Consider the following 24,620-nt stretch of genomic DNA (forward strand, 5'->3'; position numbering starts at 1 on the left):
TGAATTTCTGATTTAACTTCAACTTGATTGGGTTGTCAAAGTCCACATCAGCATTAAACCAAGGAGCATAGTCCTGTTCCTCATCAGATCCACACAAACTCCTTGAATCATCTGAATCAGCATCACTTTCTGGATTCACCTTCGGTTTTCCAACATCCAAATCATTTCTCAACTCTACTCTCTTATCTTTGCCAACCCTGTCATCTACTGCACTCTCCAAACCTTTCCTAAGGCTCTTGTTCACTTTGGCCAAGATCTCCTTTGACCCTTCAATATACCATTCCTCATCCCCTTCATCAAATTCTTCTTCACCAGGTTCCCAATCTTGTCCCTCATCACTCAAATCTGAACTTGAATAACCAGATCCTTCACATCCATCATCCTTTTCTTCATCAAACCTCAACACTTTAGCATTAGCTGAGGCTTTCCTAGGTGGACTCTCCTCCCTTTGTTCAGTTTCTGTCTTCTTAAACCTAGGGCTCCTCCTAATAGTCGATGTATTTGAACTTTCTACCTTCTTATCCTTTTTTTTTGTCTTTGCAGGATTGGGTTGGGCCTCTTGTATGGGCTGACTAGGAGCTTCTGTTGTTACAAAAACCTCAACATACCCCTCTTCATTTACTGTCTCCAAAAGGCCCTTAACCTCTTCACTGTTAACTAGTTCCCTTTTCCCAGTGTTAAAGGTTTTCCCCTTCTGCCTATACCAACAGCTGTAATGCATAGGCACATCCATATCACCATTAACAAAACCATGAATTGCAGCTGTTCTAATCAAATGCACATCCAACTTAGATACTTGAACCTTCCTCTTCCAGTAACACCAACCACCACACCAACACAGCAGCTGCCTGTTTTTGGTTACTCTTTTAGGGACAAAAGCACCTCCCACTCTAAGGCAGATGTCAACCAAACTATCCTTGTCACCCATTATCTACCCACCAGTGAAAAACATATAAAACATATTAAAAGCCATGTAACTATACATGCACAATACGAATAAACAAATCCATCACAGCCACACAAACAAACACATAAAAAAATTGAAAATAAACATATACAAGCCAATGTAGGTGCTCAGTAACATAAATTAATCAACAAACCACACTTGCTAGTTTAATTAACAATAAACCACCTTAATTAATCTCTACTTTCAATTACGAAATCCAATTAACCTAAGTCGCATAGTCAGTTACAGAAATTGATTTATCAAGGCTTTCCTACTGTGGTCCCAAAATTTACCCTAATTACCCAATTATTGCAAGGTTTACAGCAATGAAGCACCAGTAATTGACGAAATTGCTATCAAAGGAGAGCAATTTTACCTTATTTTCTGTGAATTTCAAGCGGCTTTCGCACTTTTGTAGTTGAAGAAGATGATGAAGAAACCCTCCTGAGCTTATCTTCTCCAACGTTGACACCACCCTACACTCCACTTCTCAGCCAAGATCTCCTTTGGTTCAAAAGCGAAATCAATGAAGGTTCAGAAAGAATTCAATGCAGAAGGTTGCTGCGAATTCAATGAAGAAAGAAGTTTCGTGTTTTGCTGGGTGAAAATTGAAGTTCAAGCCAATTTGTGGGACCCACGTTAAATTTCCGTGACGGAAATCGTTAACTGGTGTTAACTTCCAACTTTTATATTTTTGGGAGGTGTTAAAATAAAAGTTTTTTTTTGGGGGGTGTTAAAAAACATTTTCAGCCTTTTGTAAGGTGTTAAAATCCAAAATATCCTAAAACTAAAAATAATTTTTTATATTTAAAATTAATATTAAGCTATATTTTGTTTTTAATTAAGTCAATTCTTATTTAATTGAGAGTTAATTATAGTATAAGTCAATTGATGACTTGTTTGACCGGTCACAAGTCAAATCTAGTACTTAGATTATTTATGAAATATAGACATCAATGTTAGACTTATTTTTTAATTCATTAAAGTTGACTTAATATTGGAAGATCACCTAAAGTTCGACTTATTGTGGTTATTTTTTCATTGTTTTATTATATTAGACTTTCCTTTTACTAATTATCAGTATATGCATTTCTATTTTACACAAATATTTTCCATACGAGAATGACAAAAAAAGCAAAAAAAGAATGGTGCATTATCTCACCAAGAATCAACACGAATTTTTTTAGTGTGTCATTAAGTATATAGTTATTGAAATATATACTTATGGATTATAGACTGGTTATTATTTATTGATGATTACTAGTTATTTATTTAAGTAAATATAAAAGTATGATATTTCATTATATTTTTTTTCTAATGGATAAATCACAAAAGAAGATCAAAAAAGAAGTGTGAATGAAAATGTCCAAATGGTGCAATTAAAGAAAGGAAAAAAGCATTTAACAAATTATATAAAATTATTTACGTATTAACAAATTACATAACTATTTAACAATTATATAAATAAATGATTTTTTTTTAATTATCATTTTGCCATGGGCCTCCAAAATGTCAAAAACGGCTCTGAATATAATCAACATAGGGTTAGTCCAATCCCCTAATACGAATTTATCCCTAAAATCCCCAAATAATCTAGTTTAAAGCCCTGATTTTACAAATTATGTAATCTGTAAATTTAAACTACATATCATAATTTATAAACTTGATAATTTCTCGTGCTTTTAAGAAATTTAAACATGATTAAAGTAATTAAAACTAACAATATAAATTAAAATAACAATCTTTAATAATATTAAGGACGAAGGAGAAACAAGGGAGGAAGGAGGAAGGGAGAAGAGAGGCAAGACCGACAGCGGCACGACTGGTGGTGGTCTGGACGGCTCAGCAGTGGGCGACGGCTGAGCAGCGGCGACAGGTAAGACAACTTCTTTTTTTTTCTCTTGCTTGATCGTGAAAAGCAAGGAGGGGGAAGTAGTGAGATGAAATTGACGTGAATGAGGGGAAGGAAATTTAAGGATTTTTGGGGTTTTTAAATGTGCATGTGGGCTTGGTTTTCAAATTTAAGTGGGAGTAGAAATTTGTAGATTGGGCTTAGATGGGAGTTTAATCTCTCTTTATTTATATTTGGGCTACTAACACTATTGAAAAAATATGTTGGTGTATAAAAAAAGAGAGTTTAAATTAGATTAGTGCTTATTAATCTAATAAAGTTTGAATAAATTTTGCATAAAATAATTTATTTAATGAAAACGAAATAAAATATTTATTTAAATAATAAAGAAATATATAATAATTTATTCTAAAAATATGGGGGATTACAGATGACAAGCTGGAAATCACCACAGGTGAAGGGCAAATGTTTGAAGAGTCGGACCATGATCCCGGATCTGACGATGAGTCTAATTTAGATTTTAAGGAAGCTGGGAATTTAGGCCTTGTGGCCATTACTGAGTCTTTATTTTCTAGTTCTAAGGACGAGGATCCTAAAAAGGATTCCTCTCTTGATGTACTTACTTTTGATTTTAATAAGATGAGCTCTATTTCCGAGTACATGCCTTCTCTCGAATCTTTTAAATGCTATGATAATCAATCTAATGAAGATGATGATATTAATAAATTGATTGAGTTAATGAATGAACGAGAACAAAAGAATCATGTGATCGAAGAAATCGAAATGATCAATATAGGAACAAACGAAAATTAAAAAGAAGTCAAAATTGGCTTAACCTTAAATCCGGAAGAGCGATCAACCCTCATATCGACGCTCAAAGAATTTGAAGACATGTTCGCTTGGTCATACAAGGACATGCCTAGAATAGATAGGGAAATCACAGAAAATACCATTCCCTTGAACCCTATGTCTAAACCAGTAAACAAAAACTTCGACGAATGAAACCTGACGTCGCTTTAAAAATAAAAGAAGATGTACAAAAACAATTGGACGCGGGTTTCATTCGCGTATGTAATTATCCAGAATGGGTAGCAAACATCGTCCCAGTCCCTAAAAAGGATGGACGAGTTCGCATGTGTGTCGATTTTAGGGATCTTAACAAAGCTAGTCCCAAAGACGATTTCCCTCTACCACATATTGATATATTGGTAGATAATACGGCTGGACATGCGATGTTATCTTTTATGGATGGATACGCAGGTTACAACCAAATTCTAATGGCAAAAGAAGATGAAGAAAAGACATGCTTTACTACCCCTTAGGGTACTTATTGCTACACAGTAATGACATTTAGTCTAAAAAATGCAGGAGCTACGTACCAAAGAACGGCTATTCTCTTGTATGATATGATGCACTAAGAAATAGAGGTATATGTGGATGATATAATCGTAAAATCCAAAGATAAAATGGGTCATGCAAAAGCTTTACACCAATTTTTTACTCGAATTAAAGAGTATAAGATGAGATTAAACTCACAAAAATGCGCTTTTGGAGTAACTTCCGGCAAGTTACGTACTCGGATACGTAATAAGCACACGTGGCATTGAGATCAATCCCTCGAAAATAAAGGTAATTGTTGACATGCCTCCCACACAAACAGAAAAACAAATCAGGGGGTTTCTTGGCAAACTACAGTACATTAGTCAATTTATTAATAAGTTGACAATGACCTGTGAGCCAATCTTCAAAAAATTAAAAAAAGAGGAAAAACACCAATGGGACGATCAATGCTAGGAGGCCTTTGGCAAAGTGAAAAGCAATCTAAAAAATCCTCCTATTTTAGCACCACCAGTACCCAAACTACCTCTTAATTAGACTCTATATCACCGTCACTGGCACAACTACAGGAGCCATGCTCGCACAAGAGGTAGATAAAATAGAACGTGCAATATATTACATAAGTAAAAAGTTTGTGCAATATGAAACACGGCACAATACTTTGGAAAAAACATATTTAGCACTAGTGTGGGCAACTAAAAAACTACGACATTATATGCTTCCCCACACCACTCATGTGATTTCTCAACACAATCCGATAAAGTATTTGTTTGAACAACCACCCAAGGGAAGAATATCCAAATGGTTGGTAATGTTGGCCGAATTTTATCTCAAATATATTCCCGAAAAATCAATAAAGGAAAAAGCAATCTCCGATTTTCCGGCTTAACATCCTATTCAAACAAGTCATGAAGAAACCACTCACCTTCTAGATGAGGAAATTCTCATGACACAAGATGACAAATGGGTAATGTATTTCGATGGTGCATCTAATAAAAAAGGATGTGGCGTAGGAGTGTTACTCATAAGTCCAGAGGGAGCACATACTGCAATATCTGCCAAACTAGAATTTGAGGCTACTAATAATGCCGCAGAATGTGAGGCGTGCATTATTGGATTAGAAGCAGCAGCTAGCGTAGGTGTGCAGAAATCAGAGGTATATGGAAATTTCAGTCTAATAATAAATCATATACTCAAAAAATGGAAAATCAAAAACTCCACAATGATATTATACCAAGCACATCTAGAGCAACTCATCGAGTAATTCGATTATATCGATTTTAAATATCTCCCAAGGGATGAAAATCAATTTGCCGATGCGCTAGCAAAATTAGCCTCAATGATCAATATTCTTGATTAATTAAATATGATGCCACTATGCGCTGAAAGAAGAGATGAACCAGCCTATTGCAACGCAATAGAGGAATTAAATGACATTGAAGGGGAGAATCCTTGCTATGATCATATACTCCAATACATTACTCATGGCACATATCCTGCAAATACTTCACCTAAAGACCAACGTGCCTTGAGAACGCTCACAACCTATTATGATAATTAATGGTCGATTATGTAAAAAGGGCCCTAATGGTCAAAGCTTACTTTGCATAGACCAACCCGAATCCACACGCCTTAAGGAGGACACTCACAAAGGTGTTTGTGGACCTCACATGAATGGAAAAATGCTCGCCAAAATAATATAACGTCTAGGATACTTTTGGTCAACAATGAAACATGATTGCATTCAATATGTCAAGAAATGTCCAGAGTGCCAAATGTTTGCTAACTTACAACACCTCCCACCATCCGAATTATATAATCTTACTTCCCCTTGGCCATTCTTAACTTGGGGAATTGACATTATTGGTAAGATTTCTCCAACATGAACGGGAGGACACGAGTACATATTAGTAGCCATCGACTACTTTACTTAGTGGGTTGAGGCCACTTCTTACGTTAATATCACTTCTAAACATGTCACAAATTTTCTCGAATGAAATATATTTTGTAGATATGGAGTTCCACACGAACTAATTAGTGACCAGGGATCTCAATTCAAAGCAGAAGTTGAATCTCTCTTGGCTCATTATAAAGTAAAACATCATCATTCTTCCCCATATCGACCTCAAATGAATGGAGCAGTAGAATCGGCAAATAAAAACATAACAGTCATCATTAAAAAAAGGCAGAACATTATAAAGATTGGCTGAATAAACTACACTTTGCTCTTTGGGGTTATAGAACGTCCATACGAACTTCAACAGGAGTAACTCCATACTCCTTAGTTTTCGGCATGGACGTCTTTCAACCAATTGAACTAGAAATACCATCCCTACGCATCGTACTCGAAAGTAAGCTACCGGAAGCCGAATGAGTACGAGCAAGATATGAAGCACTTTCATTCCTCGATGAACGAAGACTAACTTTGTATCATGTACAAGTCTACCTACAACGCATTGCGCGAAATTTTAACAAAAGAGGACGACCCCGTAATATTAAAGAGGGTGACTTTGTACTAAAAGAGGTTAGAGGTCCTCCAACCAATCTACAAGGGAAATTTATACCCAACTGGATAGGACCATACTGAGTAATCGAAATTCTATCAAGAGGGGCAGTTAGACTAATGGATATTGGTGGCGACGAAATCCGCCAACTAATAAACATTGATCGTCTTAAAAAATATTACATATGAATTCCGAATAACCTCGTTCATTCAAACATTCTAATCACATTTCATAGCATTCGCATAAAAGATTCTAAGTGTTATAAATTTTATCGAAGTCCATGGTAAAATTCATAACACTTGAGGGGGTAGACCAAAAATTAAAAATAAATATAAAAATCTCGCTTAAGTGTTCTAAATTTTACCGAACATCACACGGTAAATTTCACAACACTTGGGAGGGGGGTAGACCAGAAACGAGCCACTCAAGTGTTCGGATTTTTTCCGAACTCCACGAAAAAAAATTTCACACTTGGGGGTAGACGGGATATCAAAAAAAAATTTCACTCGTTTTAAAACTTTGGTTGAAGAATAAATACTCGCAGCACAGGTGACGAGCGCAACTCATAAAGTTGCGCTCACAGCCACGCGCAACCTAAAAAGTTGCGCGCAATTGGCGCACGCGTCTTCCTCTGTTGCGCGCGCTACCTGATGTGTGATAGGATCTAGTCGTACACCTAATCAAAAGTAATTCCTAAAACCACTAACTAAAATAGATAAGGAAGTAGGATCGAATCCACAGGGAAATAATGTTCTTTTATTCCTAATTAATTATTACAATCCAAATTATCAAGTAACAAATATGATTTTATGTGAATTAATCTAAGGGAACTAATTAAACTAAGCAAATAAGATTAAGAAAATACCAATAAAATAAAAGCATAGGGCATAGGTTCACCAATAAATAATATTCCGGGATGAAAGACAACAATCAATTATCAATGCATAAATTAACCAGATTATAAAGGGCTTTCGCTACGTATTACAATCACAGAATTAACTTAGCGGTATTAAATCGCATATCTCGAATCTTGACTTAATTATTTATAAATTAACCTGCCTATTGAAACTAAGCCTTAATATCAACTCTCATCTGTCGAATCTCGAATCAATATTGTGTAACTCATACAATTAAACCAGCGCTAATCTAATTGCATAGTATTATATCAATCAGTAGGAAATTAATCTAAAACATTAACAATCAACAATAATAAATCATCCCTTCATATTATTCATGGATCCCCACAACCCTAGAATAAAACTACTCACACATAATTAAAATTAAATTAATTAAAGCAATTAAATTAAACATAAACAATAATATTAAAGCTAAAATAAAACAATGATAATAATAAACTGCAGTTAAAACAAAGAAATAATAATCATAAAACTTAATGTCATAATACTACTACCTGATGACGAAAACAGAAAGAAAACAGAACTCGTCTAAACAACTAAAGACTAATTAATGAAAGGTTAATAGGCCTAAAAGAAAACTTAAAGTCAACCTTCAAAAACCATCAGCTAAAAAAAAAACGTAAGGAAAAAGAATAAACAAAAACAAATTAAAAAGCTGATCCTAAGAACAGAATCTAAAAGCAAAACAACTAATCACGAAAGCTCACTAAAATTAATGAAAAGCACACCCCCAAAGCTGCGTGAATCTTGCGTATTTATAAACCCAAGAATTTCCTTTTCTTGAAAACAACTTAAGCAGGATAACAAAGCTTGCGTGCCCGATCAACAGAGCAGCGAGCTGGGCCTTGTGCCTTCTTTTGCTTTGGGCCATTTCTTCTTTCTTTCCTACTTGGTCCGTGACACTTGTTTGGTCCATGAAAATAATTAAACATTAAAACTTTGGACCTCTTCACTTAATCGAGTCCTTAATCACTGAACCAAATTCCTTTAACTCGGTTTTGGGCTTAAAATATTTTATCATAAAATACAATCAAACTCCAATATCATTGTAGTGGCTCAATATGTTCGGGAATTATCATAATTTTGCAAATTCCTACAAAATAATACCAACTCTACAAAAACACTAGAATACGTACATTAGTAATAAAAATAGCTCCGTAGAGCTCAAATAAGCACAAATGTGACCGTGTAGGACGAGGAATAAAATGTATAATAAAATAGACTCATCAATGTGCGAACCTGAAATTTACGCTTGAAAGAAATTAGCTATGACTTCTACTAGCGATAAAACGAAGGTGTATTTCGTTTTTATATATATTCGGAAAACAAAAACTTAAACTTTGATTTAAAATTAAACAAAGTTTAATTAATTTTTCATTTACTCCTACAATTGAGATTAAAGAAAAATAAAAAAGTAAAAAAAAAAATAACAAAAACAATTGTTGTTGAACAAGAACTACGCGAAACCTGATTTCGTAATACGAATACGTAGGCAATCTTTGATTCGGTCAAATTAAACAACAATATATTAAAAGAGCTCTTTTATTTCAAAATATAAATGCATTCAAAAGTACATCATAGACTTAGAAAATTAAAAAATTAAAAATAAAACTTCTAGTAGTGATTACACTTTATTCAAAACAAAAGAAATCATTAGCGTGTAACACACTTAGGTTTTACTATCTCCTCAATCATTACAATCGAAGGAGGAGTAGTGTCCATAGCGGTATTCTCAGCGGCGTTGGACATTCCGCCTTCTCCTTTTTTCTTCAAGACCCATACATTGTTCTTTAACTTGGGAATAGGAGCCTTTTCCACCCTTTTTCCCTTTTCTTTTGGATTTGACGGAGCCTTTTTTCAAGGATTCGAGGATGGTTCTTTGGTTTTTATGCCTTGTTGCGCGGGTTTGGGAGAAACCTTCCTCTTAGGTTCTCTTGGACGAGCCTTAGGAGATGGGAAAAATTCCAACTTTCTCCTCACTCCTTTGTTTTGACCACTACTAGGAGGATTAGTGGTCGATTGCACTAGAGGCTTGGGAGGATTACGAGTCAAGGCGGCTTGATTTTGTTGACGAGCCTTGTTCAACTCTCTCTTGTCGGCTGCATTCATCCAAGCTTTGTAATATGAAGATAAGACCGTACTTGTGGTGGGATTTTGCACTACCCACTTGGGAAGATTAGTCCAATACTCGATATTCGACCTTAAAGTTCACATCCGCTGGAGCATCACAATTTTGTGGAGGGATAAGTTGTTTCATCCCATATTGTCTCATAACCCTGCAAGGAAATATAAAAATAGTACTAGAAAGACCCAAGAGACGAAAGTAGGGACAATTTGAACTATTCCCAATCATACTACTTATGTTCCACCAAGGAATCACAAAGCATATGTTAGGAACCCCGTGATAGAAAAAAGTCGTCCATTCCTCTTCATTCTTATGTTTGTATTGGATGCGACGACTAGGGAACGATCACACTCCATTGGCCTCAAGATTTTGTGGCTGATCAACAATTCGTAAGCGCTCCATAAGCCAAATCTGAAGAAAAAACGAATGTTAGATTACGAATTTTACAACAGCAGGTACCGCACGCAATTCTTGAAGTCGCGCACGCCTCTCGAGCGCAACTTTGAATCTTGCACTAGGCATACCAGCGCAACCATCAAAGTTGCGCGCGTTGACGAGTACATGAAAAAAAAACGTACGTGTAATAGGAGTGGACTTTCGGTGAAACCATTTTCGTTTGGATTTCCTCTAAGGCGATTCAAGCAAAGTAAAGTTTTCGCCAATGCTAGTGGGGCTTCAAACTTGCCGGGTAATGACACTATTTCATCCCCTTTAAAAAGGAAAAGATGGTGGTTGGAAATGGTTGACAACAGCATGAAGAAAATCAAGATTAATGTTGAGTTGCATATAACTTAGTAGGGAATCTAGACGGTATATTTTTAACGCTAACTTGTCCTCGCTAGAAAGGGAGGTTACCCATTGTTTCAATCGTTGTTCAAAAGTCTTAGCCATTAAAAAGATATATAATAATAATCTTCTTTTTAAGTAATACTAAATGTTTTAGAATCGAATGAATGTGAGATGATTAAAAGCCTAGACGTAACCATGTTTTAAATAGACCAAAATGGTCCGAAGTTTGGCAAAAAACGCTCATGGGAAAGTTTCCCCGCAATGTAACTCAAGAAGTTGCGCTCGGTAGCTGCGCGCAACGTCCACGCGCAACCTTCAAAGTTGTGCGCGCCCAGTCTGTGCAGCGAAAAGTTTTTTACTTCCTTATTTCGCTTCGCGATTAATGGAAGCTAATATTACGGTCCTTATGATTAATCCACACGCTTGACTTATTTTTAAATCTTACCTTTTTCTTTTCTCCTTTTCCTTTATTTCCTTTTACTTTTTTTTTAATTTTTTTTATTTTGATTTTTCTTTTTTCCTATCTTATTTTCTTTCCTTTTCCTTTTTTCCTTTATCGGTCGTTCTTTTTCGAGGGGGGTAAGTCGGGAACCTTTTACCTCCCTCGGACTTTTTTTCACAAATATTTTATGGAAAATAGTTAACACGATAAAATGCAAATGGTGATATACGTCGTATGTACAAATGTCATCTGTATAAAAACAAAAATATAGACATTTTACATAAAACAAAAAAACATATAATAAAAAAATGAAATTACAGTGTTCGACGACTCTCGGAAGGTTGTTGCACATCCTGAAAAATCCAAATCAAAGATTAATACGCTATCGTGTGATAACTTTGATATAATAATAATAATAAATAAAAAAAAGAGAAAAATTACCGTAACCATCCGATGATCACAACATGACAAAGCCAAGAGGGCTCTCCGATAAGCAGCTCAGAAAGCTCGTAGAGTCCTCACCATGCCATTCACGATTTCCCGCGGAACCTGTTCCAAACACAAAAAAAGGAAAGTTATAAACACGTATAAATATTTATATACATATACAAAACAAAACATACCGACTTGACCGTCTTTAGGACGTACGGTATGTCCTCAGCCGCCGGAAGAGTCTTGTAGCTCATTGATCCGAAAGCGTTGGTACACGAGATCTCCGCCGCAGAAGGCACCCAACCACCTAGCACGACCCTCTACGAGAAACAAAATAAAACACAACGAGGTCAATATCCGAACGTAAAAAAAAAAGAAAATTTATAAAATCAAAAGAGAAAAAGAGACGAACCACACAAAAGCTGAAAAAGGAGTTAGCCTGGATGCAAAAAAAGCTTGGTAAGAAGCCCCAGGTAGCACCAGCTGCTGTGCAAGATAACCAAGGACTGCCCGAGCACGATCCTCGGTAGAAAGCAGGTCCAGACACAACATCCAGATCGGGGGGTCCGCAAGAACCAAAGGTTCCCCGGACGAAAACTAGACAACGCGCTCGCCTAAGAACCAAAGCAAATTTTCTCATTGGGAAGTTTTGGTGGGGTAGATTTGTTTTTCTTGCTTCTTTACAGTGGTGTTCTATGCTTGTATTTCCAGGTTAAATTTTAATAGATATTTTAATGTGATAGGTATGCATTGTCATTTTGTTGGGCTTTATGTTAACTCTTGATCCTTTTTAGATGTACGTTCTTTGTTGTGAAAAAGTATTCCTTTTTATCTAAATAATATGTTATAGATCTTGTTTAATCCCTTAATCAAGGAAGGAAAGTAAATGATTTGAATTTGAGAAAGAAATGATGAAGTCTGTACAGTTAAAAAATCTGATTGTTTTAAGTCTCTAAAGTGTCCCATTTTATCTCACCCTGCGTTGAAATTCTTCTGTTTGTCAACCTACTAAGACAACCAAATAAGCTTGATCTACTAGGTCTTCAGGATATATCCAACATGTTTTGCACCAAGTAAATCAGCTTTGTTTTTAATACATGTAATCTCTCAACATGTCAATTATGAGTGGATTTCTTATGCTGGTGGGAATGGAAATTTGGATATATTTGTTATTGTACCTGTAGATTAGCAATAACCAGCAAATAATATTTGGATTCAAAAGGAGCAATGCCCCTGTGGAGACTAAAAGTGTTTTATCAAATATGAAGGAGAGGAACAAGGTCAAGCTTGTCAACCAACCAAAAATGGGACATCATTATCATCTTCTTTTGAAGTTGTCTTTGCACCTTATGCGGGTCAGATTTTTAGAAGTGATGATGAAGCTTTCGAGTACTACAGTAACTTTGCTCGAAGGAATGGGTTTTCAATCAGGAAAGCACGATCTACTGAAAGCCATAATCTTGGTGTTTACAGAAGGGATTTTGTTTGTTATCGTTCAACCTAGGAAAAAAGTTAATGTAGAGCATCCCAGAGACCGCAAATCAGTACGCTGTGGATGTGATGCAAAATTATACTTGACTAAGGAAATCGTGAATTGTGTTACTCAGTGGTATGGGTTTCCCAATTCAGTAATGTACATAACCATGAATTGCTAGAAGATGATCAAGTGCGTTTGCTTCCTGCATACCGGAAAATACAAGAAGCTGATCAAGAACGGATTATTTTACTCTCCAAAGCTGGGTTTCCTGTTAATAGGATAATCAAGATCTTGGAACTGTAAAAGGGTGTTCAACCTGGGCAACTGCCTTTCATAGAGAAAGACATCAGAAACTTTCTCTGTACTTGCAAGGAAACAGTTCAAGAAAATGATGCTCTTCTTACTGAGAAAAGGATAACTGATATGATGGAGCTGCTTGAAGCTTGCAAGGCCATGGCAGAAAGGGATGAGGATTTTATCTTTGATTTTTTAACAGATGCAAATGGCAAGGTTGAAAACATATCATGGTCATATGGCGACTCTGTTCGCGCCTTTAACCTTTTTGGTGATGCTGTTCAATTCGACATTACTTATCAATCCATCACTTACGGGATGCTTCTGGGTTTATTGTCTGGTATAGATAATCATGGCAAGCCAATTGTCTTTGCCTGTGCTCTTGTCCAGGAAGAAAATCCCCATGCAATTGTGTGGGCCTTACAGGTTAACTTTATCTCTCTTTCTTTATACTTAAACTTCTTTTTTTTTTTTCCTGTCATTAAAGCTTTATTTCTTCAGACAGATGGTTGTGCGATTCATGCGAGGAAGACCGCAGACGATAGTGACTGATCTAGAGCCAGGGTTAAGAGACTCCATAGTAAGCGAAATGCCTAATACTAAACATGTTATATCTTTGTGGTACATTATGTCTAAGCTGAGTAGTTGGTTCTCTTTGCCTCTTGGACTGAAATATTCGGAATTTAACTCCGAGTTTGAAATGGTGTGCTATGTGGAAAGTACAGAGGATTTTGGACATCTCTGGAGTTATTTGATCACAAAATTTGGACTTGGGTCGGATAAACACATCTCTCTTTTATGGTCATGTCGAGCATGCTGGGCTTTTTCATTTATTAAGGACTGCTTTGTCGCCCGAATCACAACAGCTGAATACATGAGATCCGTTGATAGTTTCCTGAAAGGCGTCTTGAATGAGCAAACATGCTTGCAAGTCTTCTTTGAGCAGGTATTCTTGTTATGATGCATGATTACATCTAATTGTCTGTTGCTTAGATCTGTAAGCTTTAGCATTCTTGTTTTGCCGGTTGGACTTGCTGCAAAGTTGGGTTATGGAGCCAAGGAGGATTTACCTTTTGTACATCTCAAGACGTGCATGCCTGTTGAGGAACATGCACAAGGCATCCTTACTCCATATGCCTTTAGTGTGTATCAGCATGAACTCGGGTTGTCTGTGCAATATGCAATCATAGAAATGGCCAAAGGATCTTATGTCGCGCGCCATTATAAGAAAGTTGAAGAAGAGTATCTTCTATTATGGATTCATGAAGGTGAGGAAATCCACTGCTCGTGTAAGGGATTTGAACAGTCAGGAGTCCTGTGCAGGCATGCGCTTCGACTATTTGTTACTAAGAATTATTTTCAACTTCCATACCATTATTTTCCAATTAGGTGGAGATGGGAAAATTCTTTTTTACCTATGGATCAGGAAAGTTCTCGACTGGTCAAAGAAGAGTACTATCGTGCCTTACATTCTCTTACAGATACTCTTCTGACCGAGTCATTGGTTTCTAAGGAGCGGTTTAACTATGCCCATAAGGAACTCACAGCACTCCTTGATCAAATTAAAAATATGCCTGTTGATGAAGTTCCAGAATAACTAACAATTTTAGTGAATCTTAAATTTTCTCAATATGCCTAATTGTTGTGGATCAGCTGTCTACAATAGCAATTGCTGTGTCTAGCCATGGTTTACAAGACATTAGAAGATTACAAAAATAAGTCAATGTAGACTACTTTGCAAATTAAATTGTGGTTGGAATACGAGTTCAAGTAAATAGAATTGTCAGATATGGAGCTATGGTGTTCCGTTGTCTTCCATGACTTTTGTGATGGTGTAATGTGAATTCTTATAAAGGAACGTACAGGAGAAAAAAACTGCTGTTTCTGTACAATGCATGTTATGTTACTGATTCTTAATCTTTGAAAAATGATTATATGTAGTTCTAGATCTTGTATTAGTTAGTTACTCTCATTGTAATTGAAATTGGTGGATAGTAATGTACTTGTACATCGTGGAATCTCTTTGCTACAAGGAGCTAATGAATCAGTCTTTGTCAAAAATGATTCAGAATAAAGTCTTCTGTTTGTCTATTTTCTTTCTATTTCAGAACCTTTCTGACATTGTTGCAGAATATGTATCAAATAGGCTGGTTCGGGTCCATCAATTCAGTTTTTGGGGTTTGAACTTTGAAGTGTATATTTGTTTTCAACCAGTTTTTAGTGGGAAATCCATATCTGCAAATAACAAGGGGACTTGGGTTGGGTGGGGATTTTGGGTTATGTGCAATTCTATGTTTTTAGGGGGCTGGGATTAGTATGTGTTAGTCAAATTTCAAATATCTATTTGTAAAAAAAATTGTTCATGGGCTCTCAAGAATTCAAGTTAGTTATTGTCAGGTTTAAGTCTGGTCAGGTTTCAGATTGGTCAATTTTTGACAGGACTGGCAGAAGTCTTTGTTCTTCACTCCTTGCAGACTGATCAGAATTCAAGATTGCAGGTGAGTTTAACTGCTCTTGTTGCATGTTCTTTTTACATCTTAAACTCGTAATAGAAAATGAAATTGATAAAGTTTTTTGCTGGGAAACTGGCAACCTTTGAAGCTATAGCCCTTAATTTAAGTGATCAAATCACTATAATTCTGTATTGCAGAATTCCGATTGCTGAAATTTTCTCTCTTGCAGTAAGGCAAGTAACACCACGATCACGAGTAAGGGACTTTGTTTCTGATGCTCTACACCTTTACCTCTATGTTGTGTGGGCCAGTGAAAGTTTATTTTAAACTGATGGATAAAGACATGGCAGTAACACTAATGATGTGCTGCATCTCTGCAGAGATTGTGAAACAGTGGAGATTAATCACATTCAATTCTGTTAACATCAACCTCAAAATAACAGTGCAGGCAGTTAACCTCTATATTGTAGATATTGTATTTTGGCTCCCAAAATTTTTCATATCATGAGTCTCTTATCGTCATTGTTTGTGTGCATTTTCAGGTTTGACATTCATCTAGTTGATGTAAACACATTGATTTACTGTCCAACAAATGTCCATCTTTTGACAAGTACTTCAGTGTTTACATAATCGGGATACATGAGATTTCGTTAGGACTAACCCAACTGGTATATGATGTTCGTTTGCTTCTATCAGGTGGTTTGGATGTAGCTTTGCACTTTTGCAGCATCTATATATGTTACTACGTAAACCTTAAAGAGATTTGTCAAGTTTATATTAGTCGCATGACTGGCTGAGGATCCCGAACGTCAAGAATTGAGCTCGGAGTTTCTACTTGTCAAATGAAACTTTTAAGGTAATTGTTAGGTTTTGATGAATTTGTTTTCTACCTCGTGTTAGACTCAGCTGTGTTAATATCATTGCGCTGCTTGTGCCCTTATAATTTATTAATTTTTTAGTTTTGCTATAATCAATTGAGTGTTAATTGTTGTTACTCGAAATATGGGATGAGAGGTCGAGAGTAAGCAAGAAGATTAAATATAGTATCAGATTTAATTAATTAAATTATTCACACAGTATCAGATCAGCAGTACTGATGATTTCTTTCTCTTAGAAGAAACATGACAACTCTGCTTCAACTCTTTTGGCTGCTGCCTTCCGCATCTGTTGGTGTTACGTTTGGTACCTTCTTTGGGACATCGGATGCGTACGAATTGCTTTGATGTAGCAGCTGACGTACATCCTGACAGAATCTGAACTACTCAGCTACTAACACTTAAAAGAAAGGGAAAAAAAAATTACAACCAGGTAAGCCAACCCGATCTGTTCAGAATATAATTGGGTCGACGTGTTAATTCAATGGATTAGGCTAATGTTACATTTTCAGCTACTGCTTGTGAAAGAAAGAACACTCTGTCCATTATCAACGGACTTAACTTATTTTATTAATCTTAACTTATTTGCTGAAACACAATTATTGAAATCATATAAATTGATGTGAATGTAATTTTAGTACATCTTACAACCATTAGATAAAGTAAATAATCTGATACTATTATCGTAAATATTTTCTCAAATTCGGCCCGAAGCAACTTAATAGTAGGATTAATTTAATAGAAAGCTGAATTTCATAAATTTAAAGTATCATCCTTTTCTCAAAATTGTCTGTTATGATGTCAATCTTGATTTCATTGCACTGTGTTAACTTCAATCACCCGATGTTATGCTCCACGTTTGCGAGTCGGTCTGGGTACGTACCCGTGCTTACAGCACAGGGTATTTTTGGTTATTTCTTATTTGCTGTGAATTTTTAAATTTCAATGATATATTTTGTGTATCATTAGTATCACTGAAATTTACAGTCTATAAAATTCCATTTGTACTACTAGAAAAATATCATGACATATTTATACTATTAAAATATATTATAATACTACGGAGTATTACACTATCTAATGAAATTATTTATTCACTTAATAATATCTTTACTATCTAAGAAAAAAGTTCATATTATATAGTATGATTTATATAGCATGGGTATGTACCTATACTTAGCGGTATATAGCATACTTGGGGTTCTCTGTCAATCTGTCATGATCGACAATTTTAAATGAACAACTGATCATGTATGGTAATTTAGAGTTTTTGTATAAAATAAAATTAAGGGTGTGTTGTTAAAGTGTTCAACTAAATACGAATTACAAGTATATACAAAATAAAATTAAGGGTGTGTTGTTCGCTTGAATTTCACTTACCTAAACTTATGTGATCTTATCCGAATTACTAAAAAGTCATAACATTTTTAATTTTTAATAATTTTTTTGGTTGAAATTCATAATAAAAAAGATAATTTATACTCCGTATAATTTGACCTAAAAAATAAGAAAAAGAAAGCTTAGACCACTCTCAATGGTGAGCAAAAAAAATGCTCACCCACTCTCTCTCTACCCACTTTCTCTCTCAACAAATCAATTTTGCTCATGGGCAAATTTTTTTCATATTTCCTCTCCCAATGGTGAGCAAAAAAAATGCTCACCCACCACTATCTCTCTCTTACTTTTTCAATACCCCACCATAACTTTCTCTCTCCTACACAACACTTCTTTATTTATTTATTTCATTTATATTTTAACATTACTCCAAATAAATAAAAACTAGTTTAATTATGTGTAACTTATTTTTTTTATTTTTTTATTTTTTATCGTTAAAATTTATCGTAAAATTATTTATGTTATTATAAATAATTGTAAAAAAAAGCTCATAATTTTTTATTTATTTTAAAAGCGGTACAATATTAGAGAACAATTAATTTGCAACGTCATGCGCAATTAAACTTAGGAAATAAAAAAAACACAACAACTACACTTCTAATTTCTCCCTAATTACGGGGCCCGTATCGTTGCCAAATATGTTCGACTAAATCACGTTTCAGAGATAGATGAATTTCTCTGTCACGGAGGGAAGCTTTTCGCTGTAGAAATGCGTTGAAGTCAAAGTTGGTAGGTCGGCCTACGTTGAATTCAAACGGTGGCGTTGTAGATGTTGATGCTGGTGTTGATTCTTGTTGATCTTCTTCGTAGAAGGCTCTTAGAACTTCGGCTCGAGTGTAGTTGTGGCGCTCATCTTCAACAATCATGTTGTGCATAATGATACATGCTTTCATTATGTCTCGCAGTATGTCCTCATCGTACGCCAGTGACGGTTTTCGTATTATTGCAAATCGAGCTTGCAAAACACCGAATGCTCTTTCAACGTCTTTTCGAGCAGCAGCCTGGTGGTCAGCGAACAATTTATCTTTTTGAAGTTGAGGGGTTGTGATACCCTGAACAAAAGTTGCCAACCTTCTCCAGTGCGACGTGAGACTCTTAATAGGCCTTGGCGGAATTATATGCGGCTTCTGCGTATGCAAAGTTTGGTATGCTGCGTGTACATTGCGCCATAGGGTAGTTGCTTTTTGGCTTGTACTTTTAATAGCATCCTCGCTAATCTGCAAGTACAACCCAATCAGAGCTTCATCTTCCGCCACAGACCAAATACGGGTAGCTCGTGTTCCTGGTTGGGTTCCAACAAGCGCACTGGTGGAGGAGGATACTGCGGCGTCTCTGGTACGCTTTCCTCTTCGCTCTCATCGAATAGTGTGTTACTACCAAGATCAGTTTCAGGTGTACGATCTTCATTAGCAGGGTTTTGTTGGGGAACCTCAGTGGGTGTCTGATGCAGTGGAGGTGGTTGCGTCGACATATTGCCCATTCTTTGCAAGAACAACTGAAACTCGGGATTAGTTAGGAAATCATCACTAAAACCCGAAAGTTGTTGACGGAAATTTGGGTTGTTTGGATCCATTAAAATATTCTGCACCAAAAAACAAAAGATCAATATCGTTACAAACATTTACTCAAAAAACAAATTAAAATGATAACAAATCCAAAAAAATATCAACAACTTTCTTCAATTGCATAATGCAATAACATTACATGCCATACAAAATAACATATATACTAATTTTAACACATAACTACAGGTACATGTTAAAGAAAATAATTAACCAATACTTGCAACACTTTAAGAACATGTACATAATGCAATATAATTTCGTGGCCTATAATTTTTTTTTTCAATAAAATCACATATATACTAATTTTATTAAGTTAATACATTTATATATAGCAACAAAAATTTACCATTAATTAATTGCAACAACAAATTCAGAAATTTATGGACAAAATATAAACAACTTTCTTAATAATTACATATTGCAAATATAATTACATGGCCTAAAATATTTTTTTTTTTTTTTAAAAAATCACATATAATATACTACTTATATTTAACTGATTTTAAAAATTAAATAATTTTTTTTTTACCTCAATATGGATGAATTGCAATAGCAATATTCTTCTACAAAATTAAAATACTTTTAAGAAAATTAAAATTTGGAGGATTTTAAGGTGTTTTTGAAATTGTATCAAAATATATCAAAATGCATGTCTATTTATAGAGAATTTAATTTTATGACCGTTGGTAATTTTTTTTTTTTTTTACAAAATATATTTTTCTGAAAATGGGAAATACATAAATAACCGTTGTAAAACGGCTAGTATTTTCTGATTGGTTGTCTTGCTGCCAGCTGCCACGTGTCGCGTCCTCATTCGCCAGCGAACTGCACGCGTCAGCTTCCCTTTTATTTTTTTTATTTTTTTTTCTGATACTCAAAACGGCGCGTTTTGAGGCGCGCCTTTGAGGCAGCTTCATCAAAACGCATCGTTTTGATGTTAGAGTCAGCTTTTTTTTTTATTTTTCTGACGCGTGTGGGGCCCACTTGCAACACTGTTCATGGCAAAAAATGCTCAACTTTTGAGCTTTTTAATAAATGCTCATGAGCATTTTTACCTATTTTTCATTTTACTCACCATTGTGAGTTGTGAGCATTTTTTTTCCTCACAAAAAATGTTCATGAGCTAAAAAAACTCTCACCATTGAGAGTGCTCTTATATGAGCACGAATGGAGCATAAATTAGTACGGAGTAGACCTTAGCAAGCAAGATTTTCATATAGGTTCGTTATCGTACCAAAGTTAAGAACATTAAATGCCTAATTAATGAAGTTCCGACCGCTAGATTAAACAATATTATGGCTAAATCATACATTAATTTCAGTCTTAAGAATACTATTAATAATAATCTTGCACGGTTGGATTATTAAGTTTATGTTACTGGGACAAAACTCCAGAAATATTCTTTATGTCTTGTTATTGTTTACAATGTTGGGGGACCATACTATCATCTTGGCTTTAAAATTTAAATAAAATTACAAGGAATAATTAGTAGGGCTTGTGTTGTGTCTTCCTGCGTGTGTATAGCTACCCACTTAATCTTGTTTGGGTACTAGGAAACTTATTTCAATCTACAATAGTTTTTGTATGTTTTGCCTGTTCTTGTTTAGATCTTAATTTTCTCTTTCCAGCATCTACATAGTAAAGAAACAAATAGATTTGTACTTTGAGGATTGAAGCTTTTAAGCTTGATCGGATCGTGTGTGAGGCGTGGTTAGAGGTGGCTATGATTTACGCTAGGCTGGCCCTCATCGGTCTAGACATTTGATTGGACTTGAGCCGAAGGAGATCCTAACCTAGATACGGAGTAGATAGGTTGGGGTTTGATACGTTATAAGTCTAAACTGTATAATAGGAGTAAGAGATTTTACAGCGGCTAGATCTTTATAATTTATTTATACTCCATTTCGAAATAATCTTCTCACTTGAAATCTTTTGTGTAAATTAAGGTAAGGAAAGAATATTGAAATAAATTACATCTGGACCATTCAAATATAATGGGACTATTTTTTTATTTTTTTTGAAAAAAAGTACATTGAGAATTTGAAACTACTTATTATGTTGAAATAAAGTACATTGGAACCATTTTTTTTGAATCGGGACCATAAAATGATGGTAATATAGGAAAATATTGAGAATAAGTGAGGAATTAAAATGGAAAGTGGGAAGATTATTTTGAAACACACAAAATAAAAAGTGAGAAGATTATTTTGAAACGGAAGGAGTAATAGATTAGTTGTTAATTGAGTTGGTTTGATGATGACCTAATTACTTCTTTTTATCGTAAATGAATAACGTTGTCAATAATACTACTAGTAGCCTAGTAGGAGCTAGATAAGGGTGATTAGTAAGGCTAGCTAGCACTTATTGAAGCTGTCATTATTGCTTTCCACCAAGTTCGAAATCCACTTCATTTGTTTATATATCTTGCATAAGATAGTTCCAAATTATTTTGGAATTATTAACTAAAGCATATCTCAAATTGTTATATGAAAGCTCAATCCATAAGCACAAAATATTCCATAACTTTAATGATCATTTCATCTCATTGTGTATTTCATATTATGTCACATTTTATCCACAACCTAACATATATATCAACCCAATAACACTATGTTGTGTAATTATTATTGTATTAAAGTTAATGATACGTCCAAATCGTTTCAAAGAGAAGAAAGATACAAGATGTCAATAGACGAGTATGAACAAATATCTCAACCCTTATACACACCCAAAGTGTAAAATAGATCATTATTAATAACTAAGACGGGGATATTCATTAAACCTCAAAGGGATATGGTATACAATAATTTTTTTGTTTTTGTAGCTATTAGATAAATAGAATTGATCATCTTAAATGTAGATATAAATTCTAGTTTCATAATGGTTAAATATTTATAATTTTTAAGTAGTTAGAGGTTAAAGGTTTAAAGGTAATTTAAACATAGCGCCTAGTACATTTTAGATCAAGATCCGCCACTATAAAGATATGAACCATACGGTAAATCATAGCATAAAATATCCCTTACCTAGAATCATGGCCTTTCCTCTCATTAGAAGTCAGAACAAATGTTAAGGAGCACGCATTATTTAGAAGAGCACGAGCATATTGCATATAATTTTGAGTAGTAAGAGTACATGCATTATAATTTTGTCCCAAGTTAATAATGTATGTTGTGGGTTCGCTTTGTCAATGTAGGTCCCTATATCAAGCACTCAAAGCCCAAGCGAGAGTGAGTAAATGGGGCAAGAGATGATGCGGTCTTTGCACGCTATTGAGATTTGCTATTTGTTACACTATTACTTTTCAAAGTGGTGGATTTTACGTACTATTCCCTTCATCGCACGATATCTTACTCATTTTCCTCTCCTTCCATCTTTAAAATTTGTTAGTGGGATATTTCGGTCTTATTGGACTCGTCTCAATGTATAATTTCATAACAAGTTTGAATATCATAAGTTTATGTATATTTATAAAATAATGTATGTACGGTTTAAGATGCATTTTAAAAATTAAGAATAGTTGGTCATATGGAGCAATAACTAAGGGACAAAAGAGGTTTTATTTTTTAAAGGAGACACCAAAGAATTTCACGTTTGCTAATATACATACAAATTTGACCTTAATATGTTTAATTATCCATATAAGCATAAATTATTTTTTTAAAATCAATATTTTGAAAGCATATATATTGAGACTAATCTCATAACATAATTATCTATAAATACTAAGTAAAAATTTAGTCAAAGTAAATATATGAATAATGTAAAGAATCAAAACGGGTGAGATTGATATTACTAATACAACTTTAGTCAAAATAAATACACCATGAAATTTAGAAGATAAATTAAGTAAAAGCAAATGAAATATTTTGTCCCTCTTTTTTTCTCATGTCATGTGCCTTGTGGACCAACTTATGATAAAGAAATTACTAGTACTAATGTTAAAATTTGAAGATGGGAAAAGAAATGTAAGTGGTGTGCACTAAAAGATGCACTTTTCTTTAATACTTTCAATTCTCCGTTCTTTTTCATCTTTTAGGCCCCATTCCAGCGGCTTATTGTCTGGATACCTTGTTATATCAAGTGTCGCATACATATCCATTTTAATCCAATTCATATATTGACTGTTATATTTGATTTTGGATTATAGAAATTGATTTGCATTATCCCTTTAAACTGTTTTATTTGATTTTGGATTACAGAGATGAATTTACATTATCCCTTTAATTAGGTTATTACCAAATTAATAGTCACATGCATGTACAGCTTTAGGATGTGTTTTGACTAAATTTGTTTATGATCGATCAATCCATTGAAACAAATTTTTGTACTCCTACTAAAATTGAGTAGCGGAGAGTGTATGAAATGAACAAGATCATTAAGGAGCAATATTGTGTCATATTATGGTCCAAGTGACTATGTGATTCCTATGTTGAAGAAGTAGAAGAATTCTACGGGGGTTTCTATGTGATTCCGGCATGCCCTATAGAGTATAAAAAAAGTAGATTTGTCTTTTTATATACTATGATAGCTAGAAATTGTATTGTCACCGTTCATAAGATGAATATGGCGGAGATGTATATGCTACAATGATGTGTGGGACAACTTATATATGATACTAGCTTAGAAACATTAGAGATAGATGCATACTAGCTTAATTAGAAATGATCAATTGAAATAATAGGTTAAGTAGGAAGGTGGCAATTAGCCAATAATACATATTGAGTATAAGACAAGGTAGAATCGCTTAAAGTTATTTGATCATGTTAGACAATTTGGATGAAAAGTGTTAAGAGCGATACGAGTTTAAACATGTGTGTGAAGTTCAAATGTGTCAATTATTTTGAAATGGATGGAGTTTACGTCATTTTCTTTCTACTTACTTCACTTAAATTTTATTCTTTTCTCATTATTTTTTTCCACCTTTTTCATTTATTCTCTTTTCATTTAATTACTTCTTCAAATGAATTTTCTTAGCACTACTTTTTCCACTCCTTATCTATATGTTTTCTCCCATCTTTTTGTCGTATTTTTTACATTTGCACTCTATTTTGTTTACTTTCTTTATCGACTTTGCATTGCTTGCTCCAATGCTTACGGCCGGTTTCGAATGATGGTTCATGATAGCCCATCCAAGGTTTTTGTTGTTGTCGTTGTCGTCGTCGTCATTGTCGTTGTCTTTGTTGTAGAAGAAGAAGAATACTAAAAATGATATA

The 24,620-nt window shown here is 34.6% G+C and overlaps 1 pseudogene; it reads left to right on the top strand.

Moving 5' to 3' along the window:
* The first annotated feature begins 1,472 nt into the window (after nucleotides 1–1,472).
* On the top strand, nucleotides 1,473–14,858 carry LOC110691705 (annotated as a pseudogene).
* The last annotated feature ends 9,762 nt before the right edge of the window (nucleotides 14,859–24,620 follow it).

The sequence above is a fragment of the Chenopodium quinoa genome, unplaced genomic scaffold (assembly GCF_001683475.1).
Source record: "Chenopodium quinoa cultivar QQ74 unplaced genomic scaffold, ASM168347v1, whole genome shotgun sequence".
Classification (NCBI taxonomy): domain Eukaryota; kingdom Viridiplantae; phylum Streptophyta; class Magnoliopsida; order Caryophyllales; family Amaranthaceae; genus Chenopodium; species Chenopodium quinoa.